General features: G+C 39.8%; 1 long non-coding RNA gene across 1 annotated transcript; it reads left to right on the forward strand.

The window, feature by feature from the left end:
- On the forward strand, positions 1-2,684 carry LOC109010543. Its single transcript, XR_001999221.2, has 4 exons — positions 1-121; positions 217-302; positions 459-519; positions 1,473-2,684. It is a non-coding gene; the product is annotated as an uncharacterized LOC109010543 (long non-coding RNA).
- The last annotated feature ends 6,708 nt before the right edge of the window (positions 2,685-9,392 follow it).

A 9,392-nucleotide genomic window follows, 5' to 3' on the forward strand; every position in this document is an offset into this window, starting at 1 on the left:
CATTCGGAAGAAAACTCAAGTTGTCACCCATGTGTGTCCTTCTTCCTCCTCCATTTCGTTCCTTTCTTTCCAACTTCAGAAAAGCCCTAGCTCTCATCTCCTCAAGGAGAGGAACAACAAGGTAAGTCCATTTCTTGACTCATTCTCATGTAGATTTCGGATTATACACGATTGGCATTCGAATTTGGTTTTGAAATTTCTGCTTTGGTGCCCCAGCCGAAACACTCTGTGTTCTTTAGTTCCACACGCCCATTTCATTGTTTGATGCTGCATTTCACACCTTGGGAAGAAGCTTAAATCAGGTAATAAAAACCTAGTCCCAAACTCTTGTGGTTGGATTTAATCTAAGCCCAAAACTGTAGCCATGAATGTCTGAAAAATCTGTTGCTGTCCAGATTTCGCCCCTTTTGACTTCCAATGTTTGATTTTCTCACTTGTTGCTCTTTACTCTTGTTTAGTTGAGTGTGTGACTAAGTGGAAGAAGGGTAGCCCAAATCGTGCAAAACCACAATTGTGAAGGTGAGGGAATTTTCTGCCTGTTTCATTTTGAGTTGTGTAGTTTTGTGAAAAAAATTCTGTTATGGTGTTTCGTTGTTTCCCTTGAGTTTAAATTATGTTCTTAACTATGTTCAAGCCTTTGTTTTTATGTGTTAAACTAGTGGAGATGAGAATGTGTATTTTAATATTTTCCTTGAGTTAATAGTCTTACTAACCACCAAGGATTTCATTAGTGAGTTTTATGTTGTAATTTTTTGGTTTATAAAGAAATTTTCCTTGCTGTTTTGTGCTATGTTTAAAAAAAAAAAAAATGATGTTTCTTGCAAGTTTTCTTCAATACTAGCATCCTTAGTCTATGTAGTTGAGATTGTGGTTGAATGAAAGAAATTTAAAATGCAAGAATGCACTAAGGTGGCTAGCTATCCATGTAGTGCAGAATTTTCTGCTATGTGTTCTGTTTTGAAGCTCAAACCAGTCCCTTTCACCCCTATCGTCCATTTCACCCTTCACCCAACCAAAACTAATTGTTTGTGTGATAAACTACTGAAAATGAGGGACAAACGAGCAATCTAGCAAGCCTTGACCCTTCACCTATTTTGGTTCCACCAAGTTACCAAAAAGCTGTCAAAATGCCCTTTTAGTGAAAATTTCCAGATTTTTTATGTTTCCTTGTTCTATTTCATTTCCAAGTAAATTCTTATCATTTATACATTATTAACCCATGATTCTCATCCATCCTCCATGTAGAAAAACTAAATAGCCCCTATTGGACAGCAAGCATGCTATTAGTCATGATTGTGAGTTTCTTTGGATTTGCTTGAAATGAGGAGTTTGGATGTTTTGACTTAGTGCTAGGTATTGAAGGAAGTTAGAAGGGTTGGTTTGTGTTTTGTAGTGACTTTCTCTGAGTGAAGAGGGAGTTAAGGAAAATATGAAGTGGGTATTGATATGCTCATTTCAATTTCATTGAATAGGACTTATTGAGGTGCAAAGATGGACTGAGGTTGAGCTTGGAGGTAAGTAGCTATGACCATGCTTCTTACTCAATATTTTCTTCTACTAAATACTCCTTTTTATTCAAATGCTTCTTTGTGATAAAATAAGGTAAATGTATATGCTATGTATGAGCCCTTCTTGATAGCCCATGTTAAGTATCCTATTAATTATAAATGTGTGCATATGTATGATGTAAAGTATGCACATTCAAGGTCTAAATCATGAGATTTACCATGCATGTTTTCTTAAGAATTACTGATTTTCCCTTATATAAAGTATGGCATGAAATGCATCTTTATGAAAGAAAATGCATGTGCATTAGACTAAGAAAGATGATGAAAATGCTTTCAATGGAAAGAAAGGAAAGAAAGAGGAATGGAATTTTTATGTAAGAAAATACTTAATGGCCAACAACTGAATGATTATGGTACCAAAGAAAGGGGAAGATTGTAATGTCGGATCGGTCCCATTGGTAGTGCACCCATTGGCGCCATCCTGATTGAGGGATTTCCAATCTGCGGCCACTGGCAGAATCAAGTCTACTAACCCTAACACGCATGGCGTAATAGTGTGTACCGGCCAATGAAAGTGTAACTGATTATGAATGTTTATTTTAAATGTTTTAAGCTTGTATGACTTTCCAAAAGAAAAGAATAGTTCATGTATGATATTTTAATTGCATGGTATATTGCTTACTGAGTATTAGAGACTCACTTTTGTGTTAATGTTTTAAACATCCAATAAATGATGAGGGCGAGGTTGCAGAGTAAGGCACTACTCAGGAAGGAGAGACAGACGCCTAGTGGTAGCCTTGGGATGGGTCTCTTTTTATGGTGTTGGGTTTATTTTGATAGTTATGTGAAATTGCGGACTATGTATTTTGGGGGAGAAATGTTTTGTAGATCGGGTATATGTTCTACCTGAATGGTAGTTGTGGATGTTTTTATTTTGTAACTAATGGGACTATCTCCCACTTTGACAAACTATGTTATTTTGGATTGAACTTATAAAAGAAAATGGGAAGGTCCCTTTTTATAAATTGCTAGGATGTTATTCAGGTTTCTTTTATAAAGTGTTGGGATATTGTTTATGTTTAGGAAAAAAAAGTAGGATGAAATGTAGCAGCTCCTTGCATTTTTAGGGAGGGGTTGTTACAAATGTAATGGATAAGTGTTTATGTTTTGGAATTAGCATTCTAGTACATTCTGTATTGCTAAAAAAATTATGTTAGGCGCATTGCATTCTTAACTGTTATGAACGGGGGTATGTGACATCGTGTTGCATGTTCCAATGTTTTAAGCTCTATCAAATCCCAAGCGGAGTTTGGGGGCATCACAACATGATAGTTGTGTGATCAAATAGTATATTGCATGGCTATTTATTTTAAAGAATGAAAGGTAAGACAAGGTTAATGTAAAGAAAAGAATTTGAATGACTGCATGTGTTTGATGAGGTTAATGAATGACCATATGAGGTTGGGACATATGGCAACATCGGAATGCATCATTGGTGGTCACCTAGTGATGATCCATTCCTGAGGTTCGATTTTATTCCACTAGCTATGGCTAGAACAATTTATTGCAAGGGTTGCCAATCCTACCATACGGGGTTAACAGTATGTAAACGACCACTAAGAAAGAGGTTAAGGTGATGAATGCTTAATGATTAAGGGTAAGGAAATAAATGTTTATGCTTTGAGGCCGAGGTAAAAAAATATTTCTTAACACTTTGAGTTAATGTTTTATATACGTTTAAAAGGTAAGTTTCCTTAAAGAATGATGGTTTTTAAATGAAAACCTTGTACTTTAAATTTTTTTTTTTTTGTTTAACGAAACCTCAATTTATTGATTGCTCTCGCTTATGGCGGAGGAATACCGTGTTAACAAACAAGATCTGTGGGATTTACAAATATTCAAGAAAACCATCTTAGTCATCAAAACTAGAAACCAAACAACCCTACACAGTAAAACAAATAAGTAATTCAATAATTCCAATCAAACATGCCTAATAATGAACGAAAAACAAATAAAATGATTATTTCCTAATAGACAGGAATCCCAAAGCATCTAATCTAATAATACTCTTCAATAGCCTCGATAAGCAATTAACTGATACAAAACTCCAATTTAGCCCCACTTCTCCTTTCCCTGCCAAATAATCTGCGGCTTGGTTACCTTCTTTGAATTGTGCATTACTTGGAATTGAACACCATCCATTTCCTAAAGAAGGGAATCCCAAAGATACCATAAGTTACAACATCTGTTCTTCACCCAATCCACCACTGCCTTGGAGTTACATTCCAAAATAACATGTCAACAGGCCATTTCTTTACATAATCGTACCCCTTGAAGTAAAGCTCTTAATTCAACCTTGTTGTTGGTGCTGAATCCATACTGAGCAGAAAAACCTGCCATTATCTAGCCCTGATGGTCCCGCAATACTCCATCCCCACCACAATTCCCTGGATTCCCACGACAACTACTATGCACATTTAACTTCCACCAGCCAAGAGGAGGCTTCAACCATGCTACTTGCTGCGGTTTCTGCTCTATTTGGACGTTAGTTCTAATATCCAAAGCATGCAAGATCTGCTTATCAATCAGAGACAACTTCTTATCATCCATATTATTAACCAATTTCCCTAACCATGACTGAACTGCTCTCCAAACATCCACTACATTAACCTGAGCACCCTCCATTCAAGATTGGCATCGTCTTCTCCACAAACACCACGTGAGGATGCTCGGTATCAAGCCAATTAATATACCCCTTTTAGTTCATTTTTTCACACACATCATCCAAGCCTCAACTCGGTGCCACCAAATTCTAGATTGCAAACAGGAAATGTGTAAAGCCAAGGAAGCTGTACGCCATACCTATTCTGCGACCTGTCTAGTAGCAAGAACATGATTCAACGATTCTGTTTGTGGTGATGTACAACAGTCACACTTTGAAGCCATAGCCACTCTGTCACAACCCCGTCCCAATTCTAGGACGGGATCGCAACGCTTGACCTGTTCTTTCCTTATTAATATTAGTATGTATTTTTTTTTCTACGAGGGTAAAAAGGATAGGCGTGAACATGTCATGCATGTACACTGCGTTTCTAGTTTAAAAGTAAGCACCTGATAGACAATCTGTTCAACATATTACCCAAAGGACTCTCAGAGTCCACCATTCATTCATTTAAAACATTGCTCGTTCCAATAAAAAGGGGACTCCGTCCCTACAACACACCCAAAAGACATTTAATCTTCTTATGTGAGGTTACCATCACCCCACTATAGAAGTTACACTATTACCATCATCCCACCACAATACCTACATTATGCCCAATGACATATTGTCTTAAAGTCAAACCGACAAAACGTCCCAACATGGGACCCATCATAAAACATAAAACATAACTATTATCATTGTAACACCCCGTATTTTAGTGTATTTTTACTGAAGGAATTATTCTTATGGATTCAAAATTTATTCTCTTATTTTAAAATTATTGGATTTTAATTGGGTTATTTTTAGGATTTTTAATTTGGTAAAAATTAATTTTTATGTGCTTTCTTAATATTTATTTATTGTTGTGCATTTAAATTACTTTTCATATTTAATTAATTACTGTTGGATTTAATTATTTCAATTTGACTTTACCATTATGTTTAAATTATTTTATTTAACTTGAGATTTTGAAATCGTTTCCGTTGGATCATTTTTGGGACCCAAGTTATGAGGATTGAACCTCATTTCTTTCCTCCCTATTTTTCTTTTCCTCATTTTCTTTTCTTTCTTTTTTTTTTTTCCTCCTTATTTCTCCTTCTTCCCGCGCGCGAACTGCTTCTCCCTCTCTCCCGTGCGTTCCGTCGCTCACCCCCAACCCACTGCCGCCGCCCAGCCCAGTAGCTTCCCCTCCCGCCGGTCGTCCTTCCCCATCAATCTCAGCCCCTAACTCGCTGGCGTTCTCCTCCACGCACGGCTTGAAGCCGCGGCGTTCTTTGTGCTCGCGCGCCGCCGTCGCGCCACCTCCGGCCACCATCTTCACACCACTTCATCCTCGACCTCTTGGCAACCCATTGGACCCAACCCCACCTCCGATCCGTCACCGGTGAAGCACATCCAACTCCATTTCCGTTTTGGGTATTTTTGGCCTTAAACCACCCATTGTGCCGCCACCCACGGCCAACCTTCACCACCACTAGCTTCACCGATATCCCTAGGCCCTACTCTATCAATTTTGGGTCTTCATTTGTCTTATTTGAAAAGTGGGTATCTGTGACCCACGACCACAGTGTATTTTACATTGTCCTGCAGCTGTTTTTCCACTTCTTGTAGCTTTGTGATCCTCCGGAAATTGTTATATAGCACTGTAAGTATTTTTCCAAAGAATTCTTGTGAATTTAATGTATTTTTACACTAACACATTTCACTATATTTGAACTGTTGATTGGTTTTGCCGGACTGAGTCCGAGGATTACGGGGGTCGGATGGTTTGGTGAATGGATTTGTTTGGTTGGATTTGTTTGGGTTGATTATTGATGGTTGTTGATTAGTGTCGGTACATTTACATTTCATGATATCATGCATGATCATGTTTGTAAATGAAAACTGGGTTTTCGTGTATTGCATTCATGTTCATGTGTTTATGAAAACTGGATTTTCATGTGAGAATGGAATTTGGGTGCGTGCGTATCACGACCCCAAGCCGAGATGGGGTATTATCTCGGTGGAGCTCCTCTGGTTACTCGGGAGCGGAATATACTGAGTAACGTCCACTGGATTGTCGCTGGGCGACAATGGGATCGGATGAGAGATTCGTGCCGACTCCGTGGTCCTTCTGCTGGCGGGGACTAGAGGATGCTTGGCTACGTATGCGCTGGGCGCGGAACTGGGCATCGCTTGTTGCGTAGTGGGTGCTTGGCTACGAACGTGCTGGGCGCGGAACTGGGCATCGCTACGAAGCCAGGACGTGCGGATGGTCCCTAGGGGAGGCCATGGTGCATAGGGTAATAACGGATTAATTGGCTATTTTCTGGGAAAATAGTGTGAGTTGGATTTTGTGTAAATCATTTTCTGGGAAAATGTTTTACGGATTATTTTTGGGCCAAATGGGATTTTGACGTGTGTTGGAAAATAATCATTTTCGGGGAAAATGATGTTTTGAGGAAAATGCATGTTTCATCATATGCATGCATGTTGGCTGCATTAAATGCATTTTATTCTTGAGGATTATTTGGGTTATACTTACCTGCGGTACCATTCTGTGGTAACGCAGATTTTGATGCAGATGAGGAGGAGGAGGGCGAGCCTGAGGAGACGGCTCTGCCCGAGGAGTGATCTGGGATCACTGGTTTTGTTATTTTATTTTACTCATTTGTATTTTGGGGCATGTGTTAAACTTTATTTTGGGATGACTGTATAACTTTTTAAACTTTACTGATGTTTTGATTGTAAATAAATTCTAGTACTTAGTTGACTATCCGCTGCGTATTTCTTTTGTACACTGTTGCATGTACACACACTTGGCACGTTCGTTGGGATGTGTGACCGTTTTATCATCATCCTGGCGTCTCAATTCCTGTGTTTCCTTACATGGGGGTCGGGGGCGCCACAATCATCAAACCGAACCGACAGAGAATTCTAAGCATCAGCCCTTCCCTCCTCAGTAATGCCCAGCTCCACAGTCTCATCATTCATACCTGGACGTTTAAAACATAAACACAAAGTGAGTCTAATACTCAGTAAGCAGTACACCATGCCGGTAACTTATTAATCACATAATATTTCTTTTGAAAACATGCATACATAGACAATTGCAAGTTCTTGACAAGGTTTTCATGCATAAACCGTTTAAGGAATATCTATACTTTCATGCGTAAACATCTCTATGACATAACCTTACTTTCATGCATAAACAATTAAGGAATAACCATGCTTTCATGTATAAACATTTCTTCGTTTTCATGCATAAACATTACTTACTTTCATGCATAACATTACTTAGAAATGACTTTGCTTTACGTTTCACTTTCTTGGGCCAGTACACACTATTACGCCCTGTGTGTTGGGGCTAGCGGCCTTTTGGACCGGGATTCAGCTCGCGGCCGCAGGTTGGGAACCCCTTTCATGGGAGGCAGCACTGGGTGCACTACCAGTACTACTTACCCGGCATTGCAATCTGCCAATTCCTTTGGTACATTTTTCATACATGTGGCCGTTACATACATTCATACATTCATGCTTTTATTCCTTTTCCTTTCCTTTCTTTAGAAAAAATAACGTTTTCATTATCTTCATTTAGTGCCAATGCTTATGCGTTTCTTTGAAAGGAATGTTTCATGTCATGCTACATATAGATAAGGCATAATGTGCGCGGAGACGTGACTGAGATGCTGAATATGCGCGGAGACGCGTAAAGACAACGCGAGGACACGTATGAACATATCCCTAATAAAGAAGAGCAAATTCCTTAAAATACTATGCAAAATTATTAGAACACTAAGAAAATTCCTAGAGTACTAAGCAAATCTCTAGAACTTTAAGCAAATTTCGAGAACGAAATTTATTTTAGGTGGGAATATTGTAATACCCTGCTCCTTCCTTCTTACGTACTCTTCTCTCTTTCTGACATATGTTTCATCTTTATGACGTAAGCAAATCCCGAGGGTAGAGATTTTGTGATTTGTCTACCCCTTCTATCTAGCGATTGTGAGCCGAACCATGATGGCGTGTTTTGAAAGATATCGTGTGACTTCTAGGGCACGCCCAATGTTTTAAATATGCTTGAAATATTTATAAGGAGTATTTTCAATGTTATTGAATTAAGATTGATCTTAAATACGACAATCATAATATTCTTGAAGAGTTCTAAAAATATTATAATTGTCAGAAATTATTTTAATATTATTATTAAAATAATTTCAATTATTTAAGATATTATGAGATTTAAATTATGTTGAAAGCTTTTATTAATCAAATGATTTTATTCTCTTTAATATGTTAAGTGAGACTTCATCATTTTATTAATGATGAAGAATATTATTTTATAAACTAAAGTTAGTTTAAAAATAATATTCTACCTTAATTCCTCTAAGCGCTTTTAATTAAGTTAATATTTATGCATTTTAAATCAGTGTTTGAGATCCATCGTTAGATTGTTACGTGGATTCTTAGATGAAGGGACTGAGTTAAATACCCAGACCCCCTCCCTTTCTCCCTCACTTTTTCCCAGCTCTCTCTCTCTCTTTCCTCCCTCTCCCTCAAGCGTACGTAATACGTGGCCTCTCCCCTCGCCGAATGCTCCATGCCCCAGCCCGGCACCGCCGTGCGTCGACAGCCCTCACCACCGGCACCACTAGCTCCACCTTACGCCGGTGAGTCCTCCCATGCCAGTCTCTCTCTCCCACGCTCCCTCTCTCTCTCTGCTGGCCATGCACAACTCGAACGGGCTTAGTGCTTACTGCGCTGCTGTGCGCCGTCCTCCGGCGCCACCACCTCCATAGTGGCTTCCCCTCCCACCGGCCATCCTCCTCCATCGAAGCTGGCCTCCACCGTGCAACCCTCCCTCTCTCCTCACTATAAGTAGCTGAAATTCCCCTCCTTGCCACTGTATGCGGCACCCACGGCCACCAAGCGCCACCATGGTCTCCCCCTTCCCTTCCCCTTCCTCCTCCACGTGACCTGAGGCCCATAGCCTCCCCTTGATCCACCGCATGAGGCTCCTCCCATGCAAGGGTTTTACACCCTCCACCACCGTGCACTGCCACCCACGGTGATTGACCACCACCAAGCCATCCCAGCCATCCACGACCCCGATCTGCCACTTATGCACGCACACTCTCTCTCACTCTCCCACGGCTTCTCCCCCCTCCTACACAGCCATTCCCTCCTTCCTCCACAGTGAG

This window comes from Juglans regia, chromosome 6, assembly GCF_001411555.2.
Source record: "Juglans regia cultivar Chandler chromosome 6, Walnut 2.0, whole genome shotgun sequence".
Classification (NCBI taxonomy): domain Eukaryota; kingdom Viridiplantae; phylum Streptophyta; class Magnoliopsida; order Fagales; family Juglandaceae; genus Juglans; species Juglans regia.